We start from the raw sequence: 20,821 nt of genomic DNA on the forward strand, positions 1-20,821 counted from the left end.
TTACCAAATTCAACAGGACAACTACAACAACATACAGATACAGTATCCATTGTTTTCTTCTATGAGTGTGACTGCATTTCTTGGATCTCTCTCTGCTTCTAAATTGATCCCTACAGCCATTCTATAGGTTTTACTTCGACTATTTTTTAAACCAAATTTAATGTAGCCCTGTACTGTCGCATTCTGTCATTCACGGTTGTCGAAAGTACTACTTACTTTTCAGTAACAATGCATTCAGTAGTGCATGCACTTCCTTTATGTCACGTAAAAGATTTATGGTTAGCTTTGTACCCAAAAATTTCTTTATGTTCAATTATTGTTTGTCCATGCTGTGCTTTTTTTTTCTCTCAACAAAACCTACCCAAAAAGAAACCCCCATTCCCATCCATTTTACAAACCCTAACCCTCTTCCCCCGGGCTGTGTGGTTTTGCTTGATGTGTGACTAAATGACATCAATAATTCCACACACTTGCTGGGGAGGATAAGGTCATCGCAACAGGCTGGTGAAGGAATCCGAGGATATATTCTAGACTTACTCAGCTTCAGTACTATTTCTTGTAGTAGTAGTAGCCAATGTCAAAAATCCAACACAAGTACAAGTTATACTATCAATACTTTACCATTTGTTAGGCTACATTGTGGCACTGTTCTAGTGTACTGTCACCTGCTATATTCTCTATCGTACCGTTGTAATGCTACAGTAAGGACAAACCAGGTTTCATTTTCTTTTTTTCCATAGGCATGCAACTGCCACTGTGTCACACCACTAGTACCACCGCAATGAGGAGGAAATTTCATCCGCCCTGGATTGCCAACCTTAATCGCCATTTCCCGTGGAGCCAGCCCTGGGCCTAGCCCTACTTTCAAACACAAATTACAGGTAAGATAAGCGTTTGGTTGGAGGTAGTATAAGGGAGTATTAGGAGAGACGAGAGATTGACGGTAGTACTACTAAAGTCCTAGGACTATTCAGGAAAACAAACTTACTGTTAAGCCCCCACCCACCAGACTCAAAAGCAGTAAAAAACAGGTATGGTCAGATAAAGTTTCAAAAAGTATATTTTTATAGCCCTAACAAAATAATCTCCCGCAAGACCCTCCCTAACCCCAACGATTGTCCTTCAAAAGTCCCAAAAAAAAACAACTCCCACCCCCCAAAAGTCTCTAAAAAAGGGGCAAGGGACACTACGGCAGGGTGCTGTTGACTTTAGCGGCCAGGGCATCATGCTCCTTGCGGAGGGTGGCATGGTCGAAGCGGAGGCCCTCCACCAAGTTCTTATAGCTTAGGACCTCCTGCTCCAGGTAGGACACTCTGAGGCATAAGCGGCGCTGGCGTGCCTTGCAAATCCTGTGGGGGGCAGCTGCTGTCTTTGCTGCTCGGCGGTGGCGGTTGGCTTTGGTAGCCCGGCTCCGTACCGCTGGAGCACTGCGCTGGCTGGCAGTCCGTGGGGGCACGGAGGAGGATGCAGCTGTCCCAGTGGATGTTGTTGTTGTACCGGTAGACTGCGTCTCCTCCTCCTCCAGGGCCACCAGCCGCCGATATTCGGCGACAGTGGCATCCAGCCTCCGTTGCCGGGCCATTCGAGCCAGCTCCCTCCTGCTTGATGGTCTCTTTGATTTGGAAGGAGCAACTATATGAAGAAAGAAAGACATCGTCTGTAACCAATGCTCCTTAAGATTAACACAAAATGATTGAGCAGAAAGTTGTATCACAGTACAAGTAGCAAATTGAAAGCACAGTACATAACTATTGAGGACAGTATCTATGTAACCTCTGACTTCTTCATCCTTGCTCTAACATTAGTGGGAGTTTAAGGAACAAATTCTACTAGCACTATGGACTTCCATTACAGTCGACTATGACAGTACACCAGTCTTATTCTTCTTCTTCTCTCTTGTTTAGGAAAATTGGTACGTTATCTTATGCAAGCCGGCATAATGCCAGCGCACTGAACTTGCACCCGAGAAAAACAGACGCACACCATGATGAGTGAGACAGACTTGCGTTACTGTACCGTCCAGTACATGCAGGTGGTGAAGCTCTTACTTTTCTATTACGGGTGGCACTGAGAATACTCTCTTAAAAGGGCTACTGCTTAATTCATTTAGCTTTCACCCTATAGTGCAAATGAGTATTAGAAAAGGAAAATGAAGAAGCTAAATAATCTGATTATCTATCACTTCACATGGGATGTATTTGTTGACATATGGGACGACTTTAGGTGCTTTGCTTATTATTGAGTGAACAGTGATACACCCACACATGAATGACGTACTACTACTAAACTAAAGTTATTAAGAGAGGTAGGGAGTGTCCACCGTAATAACCGGATATATGCTGTGCTTGCAGTTGCAATACAAAATACTACTACTATTCATGGTAGTATTTGGACAAAATTACAACTTCTTTTCCTTGCCTTTCCTACACTAGAACGGACGTGCGGGTGCGGTGTTACATGCTCTTCAAAGTAACACTTAGTTCATCCAGTGACCATCTACTCTCTCTATATACACATATGCTATTTAAGAGTCAGGTAGTACCATGATCCAGGAATCCATCCATTCAAAGTATATGCACACATACAGTTTCTGTTTCACCCACCCAGGCTGTTCTCCTTCCACCCATCCTTGCTTCATCATTCACCCAGCCATGCACCATACCATATTCTTTCCTTCCCAGCCACCTCGGGGACCAAGCAAACGCAGATCATTCTTCTTTGCCAGTCATCATTACATTTCTCGTCCTTCCACACTTACTTACACCCTTCTTTCGCTTTTCGTTCATCCCATCCATCAAGTTCATCTCAGATCTGATTGGGATTCTTCTCGCCAAAAACTTCACAGCTAAGTCGAAGTACATTTAGAGGAGGCTACTACCTGGTTGATTTATAATACACCCGTGCAGAAAGCACACTCTGCAGTCTTCAATCTCAATAAGTAAGGAATATATAGCTTACCTCTGCCCGCCACCACCGTGTTATCCCTCACAGGATTGTCCGGCACTTGCACTGCCTCCTCCCCAGAGTTGTTCCGCTCGTCCAATGCCACCACCTCCGCTCTGGCCCCACCTCCAGATGTTCCACCTACAAAGTATATTTAATAATGTTAGAATGCACCACTCACTACTATATAATATTTGGTCTAGGAGGAAGAAAGAAATGTGAAAAAAACAGAATACAATGTAATAATTTGTGACTGTCTACTCTAAAGTAAAAATGTCCCTTTTTCCAGGGAAGGCTGTTGTCTTGCTGCACTTTTTGGCACAACTGATGAATGCTTGCTTTTTATTTTTAACACGCACCACTTTTTCTCCTAACAGACAGAAGCTTGACTTCTAAGAACATGAGCAGGATCAAGTTCAAACCAGGTGAGAGCTCGGCTCGACCACAAGAAATGTGTCCAATTAATCGTCAGCTCTAAGCACTTTTCCATTTTCAGTTAAACGTTTACTTTTATGACAAACTTGATTTTATTAATGTGTTTACTTTTAATAAAGCTTTTAAACTTAAATAGACTCTGTGGTTTTTGGTCCTCCAGACTAGAGTGGATGAGCTAAAGGTTTTGGAATTTTTGCAAGCATGAGTCCGTGCCTCTGACATCATTGGGGATCAATCATCGGTGACTTTGGGAGCTAAATGACTCTGCCACACTATCTAGTCAGTAAGGAGATTGGGGGTTCAACTACAAAGTCTGTTATCACTGAGGTATGTGGAAAGTCTAACAGCACCTATTATAATTGATAAGCTAAGCAATGCATTATTTAGTGTCCATAGTTCTGTTTGTGCAGATTTGTCCATGCAACAGTAGTAGAATGGATTGTCCTACTATCCAAACCAAAAGTAAAGTAGTATCTTATTCTTTCTTGGTGGTCATTCACCTTTTTATTGTTGGCAATTGTCAAAGCATAAACATTTAGAAGACTTGAAAAGACATTATGGACAATCCCAGAGGACTGCACTCAGTGCATAGAGCTATTGCTGACTAGAATGGGAGTCCAATGGAATTGCCAAATGTGCAATCTTAGTTAGCTACACAGACAGACTAATAAGAATAATCTAGTAATACCACAGGGAGTCATAGTCGAGGCAGGATAAGAATTTAGATCCAGTCTACAAGAAGATCAAAGACGATTTAGAAAAAATCGAATGAGGAAAGCTAGGAAAAAATAAGTACTCTATATTAAAATGAAAACTTACTGGGGCCAGCATAGGAGCCCTCGCCTGCCCGATCCTGGCCTGCATCCTGAACAGCACCCTCCTCCTCCTCATGTGTCCTCTTTCCCCTGGGGGGAGCTGATGTACAACATGAAAGAAAGACCAGAAAACATGGATGATATTTGTCAACCAAATCAAACATTTTAAAAGAACAATAACAAAATATTTTGGCGAAATAGCAAATAGACAATCATTCCACGGGATATATTCTTGACCGATCTCATGCGGTCTACTACGTTATTAGTATTGCTTGATTTGCGGACCGTCGAATTGGAAACTTCTTATGTAACTCACTAAGCAAAGTACTAAAAAGGTTTGCCTAGGATTGGCAGGCAGCAGTTCGCAGCACGCGAAGTGACAGACAAAGTCCATCGTGATTGCAGATCAGCGACAACACTAAAGTTTCCTACTACATTAACCAGTCCTTAAAATACTCAAACTATCAATCCACCACCACTATTTCTTCTTATCGCCATGTGTACAAAGGAAGGACTGGACTTGAGTCTGTAGGGGCTGATTTAGAAGCCCCTTGCGGCTCTTTTGCTCCATTGTTGCGTGACCTTTGTGACGCAGCGGCAGAATAAAAGAGGCGCAATGGTGCGGCGTATATTAACAACGTGACGCATATGGGAGATGCATCACGTTGCAAAGCCCTGCGCCATCAGGGGGCGTTCCGGCGCAAGGGAGGGCATTCCTGTGCAGGAACGCATCCTAAAAGTGGCTGAGGGAAATCTACAAGATTTCAATCACTCACTTTAACGACAATGATGCGTGACTCAAACCCTTCGCCTGCTTGAAGCAGACGTACGGCTTGACGCAGCATTGGGGAGATAGGGCACCCCAGAGCATTGATGGAGCTGCGCCATAGTTGCGACACAACTCCAGCAATGCGCCGCCTTTACGGCACAGATGCGTAACGCTTTGGTGACGTTTTGGGCCCATGGTGCGCCGCATTGTAAGTACGGCGCACCATGGGTGGTGGTGGCGTGGTGCACAATTACTGGCGCATCCCTGCTACTTTGCAGGGATGCGCCGGTAATTAAAAATCTGAACCTTAGTGTCTAGCATTACGCAGTTCTTTAAACTACACTCATGCATAATTTCACAGGCCAATGAAATGAACACAAAATCGAAAACAAATAAGCATACTAGCAACACTACTGAGAAGGAGAGCAGTGCACCTGAAATGCACAGAAGATTTTGAAATATAATTTACCTTCAATGTAATGAGCAGCATTATTGCTCTTGGTAAAAAACAAAAATTTGCAATATAATAACACACAGAGCAGGAGAAAACAGAGTAGTAAAGAAATAGCTACTATTACTCACCAAGCCCGGGGATCTCAAGGCCAAGCAGGTCGAGCAGATCTCGTTCACGGTCCAGGACATCCGTCCAGCGGTGGGTGGCCTGGTTGTAGGCGTGCCGGACCCGAGAGTGGTGGTACATGGCCCGGCACACCTTCTCCCACCGCTTCCGGCGCTCCCGGATCCCGTACCCGACACCGATCCTGCCGCCTGCCATGATGGTCCTGGGGAGGCGGCGCTGAACATAAAAAATTAGTGCGGCCACCTCCTCCGGGCTAAAGATCTCCCGGGGTACGACCTGCTCCCCCCTCAAAAGCCCGCACGGGAGCCGGGCACGGGGTGCGGGACCCTTCCCCTTCTCGGGATGCTTTCCGGCTCCCTTCACCATGGTCTGGGCAGAAAGGAAGCTAAATAATAAAGAAAATAGAATAGGGAAGAGAAGAAAAGTAAAGAGTTGAAAAAAGTAGTTTAAAATGAACCAAAAGTAGCAGAAAACACAAAAATATAGAGCAAGAAAAATAGAGAGATAATAAGTAAAATAGATTAAAAAAAAACTTCAAACAAGCAAAGGATGGCAGAGATACAGAGAGGATACCAAAAGCATGCCCAGAACCATAGCAATGAATGAGAAACAAGATGGCCGCGCCCGTTCACGACCGCGCGGGTAAGTTCGCGCGAGATTTTCCTCGCGAACACCCGCGAAATTGTACTGGCGAGCCGCACACTTTGCGAGATTACACTTCGCGCCCGGAAACGGAAATACGTCATGCAAACAAGATGGCCGCGCCCTTGAACGACTGCGAGGTTAACTTCGCGCCTTGCGCTACAAGCGGCTCGCGAAAACGCACAAAACCTTGCGAACTAACACGCCGCAAAAAAACAAATCGCATATTTGCACAAATTTGCGGCTTCCGAATCCGATCTCGCGCGTGTTCGCGCCCCGCGAATCCCGCGAAATTGCAGAAAAACGAGTTTTGAAAAACTGAAAGCAATCAGCAGGTGCAAGAGTTCAAACTCATCATTAGTAACCATTCCTGTAGTGCTTCCTGACTGGGGCCCCTCCAGAGTTCAGCTGCTAGTTGCAACAATTGTATGACCCTGCTCTGACCCTCACAGCAGGCTCATAGAATAGCTACAAGTAGGCCACAAAGGTCCTGGAAAAAAAATTGCACTGCACAGAAAGCAAATTACTGATAAGGAAGCAGGTGCCAGACCTGGAATTTTAAAACAGTGACACATTAATAAACTAACCCCAAATTAATTCATGTCAGTTGAAGCAGGACAGGTGTGCTTGCTTTCCCCCCCATAATCTATAGTGATGATGAACCAGAGGGTGGCATTGATGTAACAGAGGGTGGCATGGGTGAAACAGAGGGTGGCAGTGGTGAAACAGAACAAAATTCGCGAGAATTTGCAGATTTTGCAGATTGTGAGTTCGCAAATTCGCAAAATTCGCGAACGCCAGATTCGCAAAATTCGCTCATGCTTAGAAGCTATACTAGAGGAAGACATCCTCCGTTTAGAGGAGGAGATGGGGGAGGGGTCCATGCCTGATCAGCTCCATTTTCTGTAACTAAAGAGAGATAGCTACAAGGCGCTTGTAACAGACAGAGACAAGGCACTGGGAAGGGAGTCCCAGGGTAGAATATATGACCATGGAGACAAGAAGGGGAAACTAATTGCGTGGTTAGATAAAAAAGAACTTGTAAGTCGACTAGTGCCTGAATTGATTGACGATACGGGACGTCTGATTAACGACCCTCAGAAAATAGCTAACACATTTGCAGCTCACTACTGGGAAGTATATCGTTCTCGGTCACCACACACAATAGATGATTCCCACGGTCTCCTCAGGGACATTACCCTCCCACTTCTTTTGACTGACGAGTTAGAATTCCTGGCAGGGGATCTCACGACGGATTAGAGCCCAAGCGATCAGAGGCCTTAGATCTGGGAAAGCCTCTGGTCCCAATGGCCTGCCGATTGAGCTCTACAAGCTCAGACCTGACGAACTCTCCCCATATTTGTGATCGATGTTTGGGGAAAGTAGAGAGAATGGGGAACTGCCACGGGACCAGAGGCTAACAACTCTGGTCACTACACACAAAGAGGGCAAGCCAGGGACAGACTGCGCTTCATAGAGGCCAATCTCTTTATTAAATGCTGAACCCAGGATCTTAGCTAAACTCCTTGCTGCCAGACTCATCAAGGTGATAGGTGGGTTGGTTCACCCGGATCAATCTGGCTTTATGCCTCAGCGCAACACAGCTCTGCACCTCCGCAGAGTTCACGGTGTATGGGGAGGGCAGCCACCATGCAGGAGGCGGCGATCATTGTTTCATTGGATGCTGCAATGGCCTTTGACACGGTTGAATGGCTGTATCTTTTTGCAGTTCTCGGTAAAATGGGATTTGGTCCCTGATTTATATAATGGGAGCAGCCCCTCTATTCAAATCCCTTAGCACAAGTAGTTGTGAATAATAAAAAGTCAGAAGTTTTCACTCTGAGTAGGGGAACTCGTCAAGGCTGCCCATTCTCTCCCCTCCTCTTCGCACTGCCCTTGGAGCCCTTGGCATCATGGGTTCGGAGGGATCCAGTGATACAAGGACTGAGATGGACGGACACGTGGGAAGACCCCATCTCGCTGTATGCGGATGACATACTCCTATATCTGGCCTCTCCAAGGGTATCCCTCAAATCTGTTCTAGACATATTTATGATTTTTGGCAGGTACCCAGGATACTCGATTAACTAGAGTAAATCAGTGCTATACGCCCTTAACGGCCCGCTGCCTTACCTCCCCAGGGGATGTCCGGTGTAGGTCACCACAACGGGGGGTTTTAAGTACCTGAGTATCTATATAGCAGCTGATCCAGCGACTAGATTTGCCCACAATCTCCTCCCACCCCTGCTGGGCCTGAAGAGGGATATTGAGCTCTGGAAAGCACTCCCACTCTCCCTGCTGGGCAGGGCATCTCTATTCTCGCTTCCTGTATGTCTTGCAAAATTCTTCGAACCTGGTACCTGCAAACTACTCTAAACTAATTGAAACCCTGTAGAGAAGTCTGCTGTGGAATGGGAGACCGTGTATTGCACTCGCCAAACTTAACCTTGCTTGGTATGATGGGGGTATAGGCCTTCCTGACCTCAAAAAATATTACTGGGCAGCACATCTGGCCACCATCAACCACGGAACGTATAGACGAGCTGACGACCCAGGCTACGCAATGGATAGGTGGCTACTACCGGTAAGGAACTATAATAGGGCTTTCTACTCCAAGACTGGGGAAAGAAATCTGATGGGGCAGACTAAGCATTCGGTGCAAGTCTGACATGCAGCTAACAGGGTGGGAAAATGAGGTGACACTGGCAACCCGTTTGTGGGACTCTGAACTACTTGGGAATCTGGGTAAATCCAAGGGCTTTGACAAGTGGGACCTCATAGGTATTTCTAGGGTTTGTGACCTCTGGGTTAAAGGGGAGGTCGAACTATTCACTTCCTTGCAGCAAGAACACAACATGGCAGCTACAGAATACTTTAGAAACTTGCAGGCTCGACACGCACTACAGACACTCCTCCAGAAAGGTGATACCCCCCCCCCCCCCCCCGAGTCCTCGCCGCTCAAGGACAGGATATTAGACGGCTACCTTCCGACGAAAACCATTTCACTCACGTATAAAAAGCTGATAAATAACTCAAGCAATCCCCTTTGACATTTAAGAGAGACATTGGAAAGGGACGGTATAATCCTGGACGACGAGGACTGGGTAGCGGCAGTGACCTCCCCAAGGGAAGTAGCCATCTCAACCAGACTACAACTGGTACAATTAAAGATATTACACTGCATTTACATTACAGGGCCGTGGCTAGTGAAAATGGGGAAGACGGAGGATGAAAAATGCAGGAGGCACTGTGGAGGGGAGGGAACATTCCTTCACATACTCTGGGAATGCTCAAACATCCAGCGATACTGGACGAAAATACATGACACCCTTGGTGAGGTACTCACTCTTGACATCCACATAGAAGCCAAAAGATGTCTCCTAAATGTGTGAGACCCACTGACCTGAACAGCAAACAAATCACATGGGTTACATTGGGACTGATGATTGCAAAGCAGAATATTGCACAGATGTGGGGGGCCACTCAGGCGCCGACTGTTGCAGCATGGAAGAGGGACATGGACTGGTGTATGTTCTGAGAAAAGACAGTGTATGTGGCAAGGGGATCCCCAAAAAGTGGTCCCGTATATGGAATGATTGGAATGTATTTCGAGGTAATATTTGTATCCTCCCCCCACCACGAAAACACCTGACAAAACACCATTGCCATGATTCTGTCACCAACTCAAGAGTATTAATTACGCACTTGCCAAAATAGATTTGTAATACAGCAATTACCTTCTGTCGATTCTGTACCATTTAATGTCGATTCATGTTTGCTTAATAAAAGAATGAAAAAAAATTTAATTAAATGAACCCAAAAATATTTAAATAATGTACTTACCAACAAGTTAGGCCTTCTCAGGCCCAAGTTGTGACATTTGAAGGGTGTGATGCTGTTTTGCAGTACAAATGAATTGTACATAGAGCCTGGAAAATGCACACACGCTTGCGATGTATAAATCTGATAAGCACACAACATGCACAATGATTGTATTGAATTTCTTTCAACTGCAGTAGACTTGTTCTCTGTTGTGTGGTGACACTAACTCAATTGCTCCAACCACAAGTAGTAGGTGACCCAAAGCATAAAGGTCTCCCTTCACATTGGCAAAATCCTTATTTCGTGGAAACTGGATGAAGCTGCTGATGTGTCTCATCATTGAAGAAAGAACGTCTTGGAGCATTCCACTGAAAGTTGGTGGTAACATTCCACCAGATACGGCCACAATGTACTGGATGACCCTATGGCCACGAAATGAAGAAGTACTGCCATGAGAATTGGTATTATAGATGTGGGATTTCGATTGTGAAGCAGAAGATCTTGCTCCAGGTGATGATATAAATTAAGAATAATTTGCCTATTCAATCTGAATTTATTGATTAAATCCCTTTATTGCATGGTGAAAAGATCTAGAAAAAGTCTAAAAATGTGAAGCTGTCTTTTCACTCTCCCTGGGTTCATATGTCTACATTCAAAAATAGAAGTCATTTAAAAAAAATTGCAAACATTTGTTCTATATAGACCACAAATGACGTGTTTGTAAAAATGTATTTCGTTTAACATACTTTTCCAAAACATTTATTAGTGATTTTTGTTTTTTTGAATAACATTTCTGACATGTCTTATACTTTTTTCTGGAAATGTGGAGATAACACAAGTGTATTATTTGCACATTTTTAGAAGAAGAAAAAAATGTGAATCTGAAATTCCGTCAATGGAAGTATAAACAAAATTGCGTAACTATCGCATTTAACCAGAAACCCAACTGAATAATACTTTTTTGGTTAAAAAAATAAATAACATTAGCATTTTGCACATGTAAAAAAACTAGCCACCATCTTGAGTGGTGGTGAATCATTTAGCAGCCACAAACACACTATTCCCCATTCTAAAATAGCGGAGGCCTGACCTCGCTTTCAGGACATTTGCAATTAGACGGACTTTGACTGGGCAGTGGGTGTAAATGTCCACAATGGACACGACAACATGTGACAGCAACGCACTAAAGCCATTGGATGTGACCATCTCCGTTGATGATCGCGCATGTCATATAGATATATGCATATGCAGAGTTAAAAAAAAGCTCACTTGCCTCCTAACACAGCGCCTCAAATTTTACTGCTGTTTCCAACCTCTCAGAGCCACAATGCCAGGAACAGCAGGAGACAGGGCCCCAAATTCTTGCCAGAGGAGCTGGAGTACCTGGTTCCCGAGGTCCGGTACAGCCAGCTGTATGGCTCACCGGAGGAAGATGTACATATTTAAAATGAAAATGTAATTCAGGCTGACTTATTTTCAATTTAAGCACAGGCTCGAATGTGCCATTTAGTTCCCGAAGGAAGTGTAGTGATAGAAATTAAGTTTCTGTTCTTCTTAAATTACATAGGAAATTTATGGTGTGTATTCTTTAAACACATTCTAATTAGACAATGCCACTACATTAGTATGTGTTGTGTGTTTGACACCCTATTTTATTTTAGTGTATTTCTCTCTATATATGTGCATATTTAATAATTTTGGGAAATCTACAAAATGAACATTACGTTAAATTAGGAAATATATTATAGTTTTATACAAATTTACATATATAAGTCTATTTGTTTGCTTACCAAAGAAAAAATATTTTTGCTATTTATATAATCCCACAAAACGAATCAGTCTAGATAATGTCCCTGGCCTGGATTAGAATAATAAGGACATAACAAGGGATAAGAGAACTACCATTTTTAAAAAAATAAAAATAAAAAGCAAATATTAAGCTGTTAAAATTGCTTAGGATTGATTCCTCAAAATTGTCTTACATCAATACAAACTAACAAAAAGTAACAAACTTTTTTTATATTTTCTTTTTGTGTATCCGCACAGGTCAACTCCCATTAAAAGAAGGACATTGTGAAGACTGCTTTCCCTGTGGAACTACGGGATCTACAAGCAGCGTAGCATTCACCTCCGAAAGTAATGGGACGATGCTGGACCAAAACATCAGCTGAATTCCAGCTCGGGCACTCGTCCAAACATGTGAACCGTGTGCACCGCACCCTGACTCCCCCTAATGTTGTGCATTCTTACGGTGGACTGTCATAAGCTTGATGGGCAGTTGAGAGCCCGACAGCAGCAGTAAGGGGGTAAGTTATTTTTTGAGTTTGCATTTTAAATAACCATATTTTGTTACAGCAGCAAATTATGGAATCAGCAAAAAGGTCAACACATGTCCAACGCACAAGAAGAGTTCTTGATTGTGTACTTTTTGCACAAGATGTATGATGATGTGTTGTGTATGTTCAGGTGTTGAAATGACACCAATATCTTTCGGATAACTACCAAAGGACTATTTGGAGCAGACACATGCCTGCCTAAAAAAGCTTACACAAGAGTTTGATGTTATAAGTCACAGTTGTACCAAACAAGCCAAAAATTATAATTGTATCAGGTGTGATGCTGTGTCACAACTGTGAAGGATGTTACTTTAGCCCTATCACAGGTGACATTATATATAATGCACTTATGATACAGTGGAAGTTCCAATGCCACGTTTGTGATTTGGTATTATAAACAAACAATAGTGAGTATGTGAGCCAAAATGACTAGAAAGATAAGAATAAATAGCTACATATTTTGATTAAAAACATATTACAAATAGGTTTTTATTAAAAATACAATTTGCTTCATGTTAAAAGTGATAGATTTTCATGATGCCTTTCTCATTCACAAATGTGCATGTAAGCCATTCTGATTTTTGAAAAATGGATTTAATAGGCATACATTTATTTAAAAAAACAGACGGGAATGTGAACACGTTGGTGACAGAGTAACACATACTCAAACAAATTACTTTCATGTCCTTCATGCCCAGATGATAAATCAATAATGAACAAAAATAGATTAAATAAAGGGACTTCTGCAGATGGACTGTTCAGTTACATATATGTTTGAGTATCCTACCTGGAAAACTATAAATCAGGCACACAAAAAACGACTGAGGAAAATCAGTGTTTTAAAAAATTACTACAATGTTGTAGCAATTTTTGCCTAAATGAAAGGCAGAATGTTTAGACTTTTTTTCACAATGGTAAAACAAACTAAAAATAACTTAAATATTTTGGAGTCAAATGTAAAATAATTTTTGCTCTATGCTAAAGTAGAGTGGACATATATCAAGACATATGTAGTTACTTATGCTGTAGAAGTAATTTTAAAATAGCAACAAATTTAATTTTGAATTTCTTCAACAGCATAAGTTGATGCATAGGGTGTGATACGTTAAAAGTAACTTAAGTATTGAAAATGGTTAAGAGAAATGATCAAAAATAAGATAGGAGCAATAATGGGAAATTACAAAACTGTGACCAAATGGTTTCTGACGATGTTCCCTACATGCATGTACTAATAATAAAATTAAACCACAATTTGAAAGCCTTGAAGCAGTTGAAATATGAACATTTGTCAAATGTTTTGAGAAAAAAGTTTATGCTCAGTTCTATTTACACAGATACAATGAAACTAATATATATTTCTATTCAGCATCTTCAAGAGCAGGCAAAGGGGACATAGACAACCAGGTCGAGGAAGCAGTTTGCCACAATGTTGCAGGCGGTGAGACATCAGACACCGATGGACACAGTAGCACAGAGGGTGAGGGGACTGAACGGGGGCCATTACTGCGTCAGTCTCCACCATGCACACGGACTCCCAGATAAAGAGAACGTCACAAAAGATAACATACTAGAGGACATCCAGTATTAGAACCAAGAGCCTCCATTAATTATTTGAATTCTGCGATTGGTGAAATTCACATATGTGTCACATCGATCCAAGAAAAGGAAAAATAAACTTCTTAGGAAGCAGGAGTTTTTGGCCGTGCTAGGAATCAGTTCTTAGCTAATCTTCACCTAAGTAGTAGTGAAGTTATGCCTCACCAACCTGATATGTCACGTATTGCTGTTATTAAGTAGCTGGGTGTTTTGAAATATCAATTTCCCCCATATTACCTCCCTTTGAAGCTATTACATTGTTGTGTGGTCCTCAAGAAGGTGGTTGGTCGAATTTCATGCCCACACCGAAATGTGCGTTGGCTGTATATGGAACAATGATCCCATCCCACAACACCTCAACATACAAAAAATTCTATCTGTTTTCAGTTGTTGCTTGTCAATGTATGTGCAGCATGCTGGGATGTGGTATGAATGTTGAGTATGGTAGTGTCTGATTCCGAATGTATGCAAGAATGAGTGGTCTTGGTATGTTGGGGATTTCACTGCATTGTTGCATTTTTATTTTTATAGCAATGATTAAAATATATATCTGTTTGTGATACAATGATTGTCATAGTACGTGGAAAGAATTGTTCAAATGTACCTGTAGACTCTTTAAAGCACTACGTTGTTTAAGTTTAACAAATGTGAGATAGTTTGAACAAAAGAATAAATCTGGTTTGTAAAAAAAATATACTGAATATGTAGCACAATCTCATTTGGGGACCAGAAACTTTTTGCATTTGGTAGGCATATGAGAAGAAATACAGGTCTTGTGGGTGTCTTTTCCTTTATAGTGTTACCACTGAGTCATTACCTTTGGAGGCCTACACAAGCGACCAGTCCCTATTGTTGGTGGACCCTACAGAAACTGTATCAACCCCATTCTTGTCTGCCACCCAGAGACCCATCTCCACCCTCCCTCGTGCCCCCCCTGCCCCCAGTTGGCTATTTGCTACCCCCTTAAAGGGATTGGGTCTCCTTTGCTTTAGGCACCTCACCCCTTGCCTGTCACCCCAGCTACCCTGAGTAAGGAGGCTATTGACCTCTTACTCAGCATCACTGTAGGCCAGACTGCGATAGTTAATGGCATCCAGGGCCTTAGTTAACAAATGCGACAAGTGGTTGCATTTATGGATGGCATTCACAGTTCAGTGTCTGGCATGCAGAGATCACTTGCAAAAATAGCCTCCTCACTCACTGCAGCCTCCCAACCATTCCAATCCTGTGCTCCCAACAGAGGTCCCTTCCTCAGCCCAAATCTCAAGTCCCATCCCAATCCCCTGCACCCTCACACAAAGAAACAGAAACAACATACACACTATTGACACTACACCCACAGGCACCACAACCCCCACCCTAATCAACAAGCTCCACAGCCACCACCACGCCAACAACCACTAGCACATCCACATGTACCACCACACCCCCAAACACCACAACCACAACCACCAGCACAAGCACCACGACCACCACCACACTCACAACCACTGGCACAGACACCAGAACCACAACTGCCTGCACTCCAACAAGTACCTCAACCACCCCCAGACCCACAACCATCAGCACAATAATCAGAACTACCTCACACCCTCTACCACCACCTGACCCACAAGCACCACAACCACACCAGCAGGTGCAGCTGGCACAGGTAGGAGCGATGGGGAAGTCAACAGAAGACTGGATAGGTAAAATAAAATAACAAAATTAATAAAAACCACTCGCCTTGCGCTCACCACATCACCGACTTGGCGATGCGACGAGCGCAACGTAGGTGGTTTCATTTATTTAATTTTACCCACCCCGTTATCTGATGACTTTCCCGCCTCACCCCTCTTACCTGTGTCAGTTGCTCCTGCACACCAACCTCCTCAACAGCACACTCCTCCAAACCACCACCCTAACACAAAAGCACAACTATATGCCAAACACCAACCAAACGCACACACTCATCCGAACACTAAACACCTGCCAAACATGACACATTCAAACATACACCAGACTCACATGCAATTGCAAAACATACAGACACAGACCACAACTACACCAACCACCACAACAGAACACTTATCCAAACCAACGCCCTCACACTAAAGCACACCTACACGCAAAACACCACCAGCTAAACCCAGATGCACAAACTCACTTGAACACCAAACACATGCCAAAAATTTGAGCTGGCATTAACTGAATGGACATTCAGGCTGGTGGAGAAGATTTGCTTCCCAAACATCACCTATTTGGAATCCCTATTGGGAGGAGTGTCGGAAATGTGTTGGGGTTAGATCTGCTTGTGGAGAAGTGACGAAAGAAGAATGCAGGGTCACTCATGGCAGGACAATGGTGTCTCGCTATGTATCTGTTGACTAGGAGCCAGAGCAGGATTTGACCCAGGCACCCAACAACGTATCTGTCAATGAGTCATTGAGTGGCAGGAGAGGCTCAGAAGATGCATGCCCTGGCTGGAGGACTTTGTTAGCACATTCGTTTTAACTTCCAAAATGAGGAGCTGGAGGTCGAGGACTTTGGCCATCCTATCCATCACCATGGCACAGAAAGCAGATTCTCAAGTGGCTGCACCAGGGGGCAATAGGAGACCCATTTCAAGGGCAGTATTGAGGCAACTGACCTCCTGCCAGTAATCATGCAGTTATCCCCAAGCTAGGGCTTAGCAGACTCCTCACCCATTTCATAATCGTTGTATTAGTCTGTTCTGACAATGGAGTGTAGGGTCTTGTTCTCCTTTAAGGATGCAGCAGGGAAAGTGGGGGAAGCTGCGCCTTTACAGCGTTTGGGCTTGGCTGTGGCCGATATCATACTGGCAGCGACTTCGAGTCAGAGAGTAATCTAGGTATCTCCTCGTCTGTCATCAATGTGGATGGATTTGGCACCAGTGCTGAATTTTCTGGAACTGATGTGGATGGTGGCACCAGAGGCAGAGTTGGAATCTGAGCCATAGACATTGTGATATGCTTATAGGGTTGAACTGGCGTGGAGAGCAAACCCGGCGGTAAAACTGCAGATGGAACGCTACTCTGCTCCTTGGGTTCCGAAGGCGTGCCATAGGGAGTTGGCAAAGATCCGAAGTGTCAGTGAATGGCTTCACTGATCACTTCGATCTGTTTTGGAGTGACAGACAGTCCAATCTGTTTTGGAGTGACAGACAGTCCCGGAAACAAGGGTTCTGCCAGAACCAGTTGCAGGATCGACTCTGAAGTCGACTGACTCAGAGATTGAGCGAGATTGAGAGCCAGGGTGCTGCCTTCTCAGGTGAACACGAGTGGTGAAGTGGGGGCCGTGTCGCGCTTCAATTTTTGTATATTTCTACTTCGACTTATCAGATGATTTAGATGTCAACAAAGACGAGCCCCTAGAAAAGACTTTGGCTACTCCTAGACTAAGAATAGGACTAGAACCAAATTTTGGCTTGAACTGCAACTTTGCCCTCTCTCATTGAGTAGCGTTCTTGTGTTTGGCAATGTAAATTTTTACATCATGCCCTGAATGGCTTTTGGGTTTATTAACCTACAGTCTCTGCAGGCTTTAGAGCCCTGAATCGACTCTAGGCACTGCAGGCACACCTGTTTGGGATCTGTCAGCGATATTTGTTTGCACGGACAGAAAGAAACTGACATCAGTGCATGAGTGTTGCGCCCCGCACATAATTTCTGGAGCGTAACAGTGACAGTGGAGAGCCACGCACATCATTTCTGTAGCGTAACAGTGACAGTGGAGAGCCACACTGCACCACCTACCGGCACGCAGAGGTACTGTTGAAAAGTTTCCATTTCCATTCTGACGTAAGGAGAAATATTCAAAAGGTGAGGAAGCCTATAATAGAAAGTGGTAATTCTCTTTGTGATCTTTTTCAAGACTAACTTGTTAGTCTTTTCTTTGATACATGGTGCTATTTTGTATGGTTGTTCAAAAGAGAAGTTATAGGGTTGCTTATAAAGCTGATTGAATTATCCCAGGAGCACAGTAAAGCTTCAAAAGGATTCAAGAGCGGATGTAAGTACAACTTACATACAAGTAGATGGCTCAGCTTCACATAGCATCCTTGAAAAGTTGTCTTTCAATTCTACCTGGAAATGGAGGACTAATGGGACCTGACACGTTTGGCTAGCAGGTTGTGTGTGTCAGCAGTGGATGTCTTCTAGTCTTTTCCTTATTGCTGTGTTTATCACAATGTAGCATTGCAAGGGTAGTGAGGGAATATTTATAGAGAAGATGGTTAGCAGAATTAATGACAGGAGCAAGATCAGTGGAAATATGCAAGGAGAAGGAAAGATTGGAATTGATAAAACTTAGATTTCATCAGGAGTAAAGAAAGATGGAAAGGAGGGAATACATTGAAGAGGGGAGGTGGGACTGTAGAAAAATAATTTTTGTTTCTGATGGTTTGAGGTGCAATGTAGAGAACACATTCTATTGCTGACGCCATAAAGTGCAGGATGAAGTGGTCCATTCTATGAAAGACAGTTGGCAGGTCAAAAAGAAGGAGAATAAAAGATATTTCAACGTGGCAAGCAGAAAAAAGGTGATTAGAGATAATAAGAAGTGCAGCTCCCTTTACGTGAGCAGAGCAGAAGCCCAATTGAAGATGAAGAAACAGCTAGTTAGAGTGAAGAAAGGAATAGACTTAGTGGTGCATAGTGTGTTCAAGAAGGTTAGAAAGAACGGGGGAAGTGATTGTGGTCAGGAACCAGAAGGCACTGAACGTACAAGGGCATTTTTTAGATAGAGTAGGCTAACAATGTCTTTAAAAGATAGAGGGCAGGATCCAGTTTTGAGAGAAAGATTAAAGAGAAAGGAAAGACAGGAAAAAGAGGATAACGCTCCTGCATAAGCAAGGTTGGATTTTAAAGGACAATGTTTACCAGTCATTTAAAATTTTTATTTGATATAGTTAGCTTTACATTCTGAGACAGGAGAGTTGGTTCCAAGTAATGAGCATCTTTCTAGTGATTATTGTTTTTTAGTTGAGACTGATCTTGACCTGAAATAGGAGAGACATGGAGAAAGCTGAGCAGCAAATCTGTCAAGACAATTCCATAAGGCAGTCTTCTTCTTGAGGTTATTTGCAGTCATTGATTTTCATTCCCACTGTACTTTAACCAGCTTTTGACATCCATGCAACAATGATTGGCTTTCGACATCCAGGCAACAATGATGGAGCGGCAGTCGTCCAGGTAGTCAATGCCACTACCATAGTTGACTTTTAAGTTTGGCCTTTTTAAGAATCTTGATTTTCTAGCATGCCATAGGTAACCGAAGTGGTTTCCGTTGGGGTTTAAGATGGATGAAGACGTGATGAAGTGGTTGTGTATGTTGCAGTGCAAGGGAATACTCTTTGTTCTTGAGGTGTTCATCTGGATGAAATGGCACCAATTAATCAGGAAGTAGATGAACTTCTACAAGACAAAGTAATCAAAGGACTTGCTGGACGATAGTGTTAAATGCAGCAGAGACAGCAACGAGATGGGATCCCTGTTGTTGGTTCTGTTATGAGCACTGACAAATACCTGGTCGTTTTTGACCTCTCTTAGAGCTGTCTGACTTGTATCCTGACTGGTAATCCTAAAAGTAGGCATTGGCCTTTATTCATCTGTGTAACTGGTAGCATTGTTCTTGCCTATTACGTTGACGTGGTTTCCGGTAAGCAGTTGACTAGGCTGTCTAGACTGAAGTTGACCATCTTCAGTGACAGGATTGCCTCTCTGGTTTTGAGGTTGTCAGAAAAGATGACATGCTTGAGGGAGGGATTGACGATGGTCATCAGGTTCTTGAACTGCTTAACAGCTCATTGACCTAACTATTGATAATGATAGCAACCTCTTCCGGTATTGTGGCTGCGAGGGAGTAAAGAAGTGTTGAGATGTTTTCAATATTAAAGGTGTTGTAGGAATTTCATTTTGGTGCATTGCTGGGACTATCTCTGGGTGACAGCTGATTGTACTGTTTCATCAGTGTATCTCATGATTCCTTTCCTTTTCTCTTTGAGGAAGCTGCTGATTCCTTTTCACTTGTCTTTGGGGTGTCTATTGGGGGTCAGGAGTGGGGGTGACTCAGTGGAGTATGACCGATTTCTGTTGTAGACTGTGGTAATGGTGATGGTGTATAAGGTTGAAATGGCTTTTGAGATGAGTCTTCCTTGTGTTGTGTTGCTATTTGTGTTGTCGGGATTGTTTTCAGAGATTTGACGTCTTGGTGTAGATATGAAATTTGGCATGTCTTCTCTTGCTTCTCGGTTGAAACCTTGCTTTCTGTGCATTCTTGGGAGTACTACGTGGCTGACGGATTTCACTGAAAGAATCATGATCAGACAATAACATTTGAGGATTGTCATCAAATAATGATTGAGCTGCTTTTGGTCTTCAAGAAGATCATAAACTATAGTGTATATTTCCATTATTACTATACCTTCTCCTTATTCATGGTAGTATAAGACTTGGACAGAAAATGGGAAACATAGCATGAAAAAGAGTCATTTGAAGTTTTAATAAGAGCTAGGAACACTTGTCACTATTGGAGTACAGTTTGAAAGAAGGAAGAGTACACACGCTTTATCTACCCATGATGACCTTTCTGTGACTGTGTCTATTCTAAAATGAACACAGAGACTCTCTAAAATGGAGGGGTACCAGTGTAATCCTTTAGTTTACGAAGAGTATGTTTTTCCCCAGTCTACCCACCCTTAGTTAGTTTGACTTCTCCATTGGATACACTGCAATTTCTTAACTATTGGTCAACAGGATACAGCCTTGACACCAGACAGAGATGTTAAATGTTGGATTTACATTATCATATCTACATCACAGTGAAGTCTCATCAGCCAAGAAAGAAACCATTTCCTCACCAAACTTAAAATACAATGTGAGAT

The sequence above is a fragment of the Lissotriton vulgaris genome, chromosome 9, assembly GCF_964263255.1.
Source record: "Lissotriton vulgaris chromosome 9, aLisVul1.2, whole genome shotgun sequence".
NCBI classification, from domain to species: domain Eukaryota; kingdom Metazoa; phylum Chordata; class Amphibia; order Caudata; family Salamandridae; genus Lissotriton; species Lissotriton vulgaris.